Source organism: Otolemur garnettii, unplaced genomic scaffold (genome assembly GCF_000181295.1).
Source record: "Otolemur garnettii isolate 467f Iridium unplaced genomic scaffold, OtoGar3 scaffold00086, whole genome shotgun sequence".
Taxonomy (NCBI): domain Eukaryota; kingdom Metazoa; phylum Chordata; class Mammalia; order Primates; family Galagidae; genus Otolemur; species Otolemur garnettii.
This window is the reverse complement of record NW_003852481.1, coordinates 6,672,133-6,674,383: the sequence shown is the minus strand read 5'-3', so window position 1 is coordinate 6,674,383 and position 2,251 is coordinate 6,672,133. Positions and strand designations below refer to the sequence as shown.

The 2,251-nt window shown below is 33.8% G+C and overlaps 1 pseudogene; it reads right to left on the bottom strand.

Annotated features, from left to right (window-relative positions):
- Nucleotides 1–1,254: 1,254 nt before the first annotated feature.
- LOC100944745 lies at nt 1,255–1,849 on the bottom strand (annotated as a pseudogene).
- Nucleotides 1,850–2,251: the final 402 nt, after the last annotated feature.

Sequence of the window (2,251 nt, the reverse complement as noted above, 5' to 3'; positions counted from 1 at the left end):
ATTTTTCCATACACTTGTTGACCATTTATCTACTTTCTTTTGAAAGACTTCTGTTCATGTCTTTTGCCAACTTTTTAATAGGGTTGTTCATTTTTTCTTGCTAATTTGTTTGAGTTCTTTGTAGACTGTGGATAGATATTAGGCCTTTATAGTTTGCCACTATTTTCTCCCATTCTGTAGCTTGTCTATTTACTCTATCGATTATTTCCTTTGCTGTGCAGAAACTTTTTAATTTAATTAGGTCTCATTTATTTATTTCTGTTGCTTTTTGCCGTGTTAGCCATAAATTCTCTTCCTATGTTGATGTCTAGAAGTTTTTTCTATTTTCTTTGATAATTTTTGACGGTTCATGTCTATTCATCATGAATAGATTTTATATACAGGCAGTCCTCAAGTTATGAACAGCCAACTTGCATATAATTTGTACTTATGAATAGAGGCTATTCTGGTAAGTCCCTGAGTTACAAACATCTTGCTGATGTTCAACTCGCACTTATAAATGGAGGCTGTAAAAGGTGACAGATAAATGTACCTGTTCAAACTTACTTGAAAATTCAACTTAAGAACAAACCTATAGAGCCTATCTTATTTGTAACCCATGGACTGCCTGGATGGTGAGAGATAGGAGTCTTGTTTTATTCTTTTGCATGTGCCTATCCAGTTTTCCCAGTACTGATAGTTGAATAGGACTTTCTTTTTGCACTGAATGTTGTTATCTGCTTTGTCAAAATCTTTTGTGATAGTACCGTGCTGTTTTGGTTACGATAGCCTTGTATTATAATTCGAAGTCAGGTAATGTGATGCCTCCTTTCTTTTTTCTTTTTTTTTTTTATTGTAAACCAACAATTTATAGTTGTATAAACTTATGGAGTACACAGTGATGTTATAATCTATGAATACAATTTGGAATAATTAAATCAAACAAGTCAATATATCCATCACCTCAAATACTTAACATTTTTGTGGTAAGAACATTTGAAATTTACTGTAATATTAACTATAATTACCACATTCTGCAACAGAACTCAAAAAACAATGGAGCATTTTTCATAAGATTTTGCATCTTTGACCATCAATGAGATAAAATATAATTTTCAAAACACTTTCAAAAGATGAGTGTATTTACCTACATCTTCCAGGCCATAATAAAGCAAGCTGGTGAACAGAGTAATAATTCATGGTATTTCATGTTTAACAAACTGTTAATAGAGAAAGTTGGTTGAAGAACGGCATACCAACATTGTCTTATAAGAATTAGAACTGAGGGGCTCCATAATCATCTGGTATCCGTTCAATATTGTATCTGTGGTTAGAAATATACATGATAGGAACTCCAGGGATTTTTTGGATTCTTCGTTTAAGGTCTCAGTCAACTGCAGCCACGATGTAACATTTGTGCTGAGTTACTCTCTGTACTAAGCAGTCATCTGCATAGGTTCCTTTGTGTATGCAAGGTAATCGTTCAAATCTTGGATCCTTGGCAATCCTGAGGGTTACTCAATACTTCTGCCCCAATTTCTCAATCTCAGCCGTTACACAGTCAGTATACAAGGAATGCACTTGTCATACAGACAGTCCATCATTGACTGAACTAAGTCCAGTTTGGCTTTAATGGAAAAGTTGATAAAGTTGGTATCAACCAAGATGTGGTAAGGTGGGCCAAGTTGCGTACTATATTGGAAGAATAAGCATGAAGGGTGCTGGGGAACTTCTCTTTCCTTTAATGTGCTGGGATCTTTCTTTTCTCTCTTTTTAGGTTTCAATCTGTCCTTTTCTTTAAGCCTCTGATCCCTGAGACTAAGCATTCGCTTCATGTTGCATACTTCCTTGTTTTCTTTTGCTTCCCCATGCTCACACCACACTCTTGTTTCTTCCCTCCTTTCTTTTTTCTTAAGATTGCCTTGGCTATTGAGCTTTTGTTTGGTTTCAAATAAAGCATACAATTATTTTTTTTTTAGATCTATGAAATATGATGTTGATATTTTTATAAGGATTGTGTTGATTCTCTAAATAGGTTTGGACAGTATGGACATTTTAACAATGTTATTTCTACCAATCCATGAACAGATTATTTTTCTATTTTTTTGGTGTCATCTATGATTTCTTTCATCAATGTTTCATAATTTTTCTTGTAGAGATCTTTCATCTTCTTAATTAAGTATATTCCTAGGTATTTGATATTCTCTTCATTGTAAGTGGCAATGAGTTCTTGCTTTCCCTCTCAGCTTGACTATTACCTATGTATAGAAAT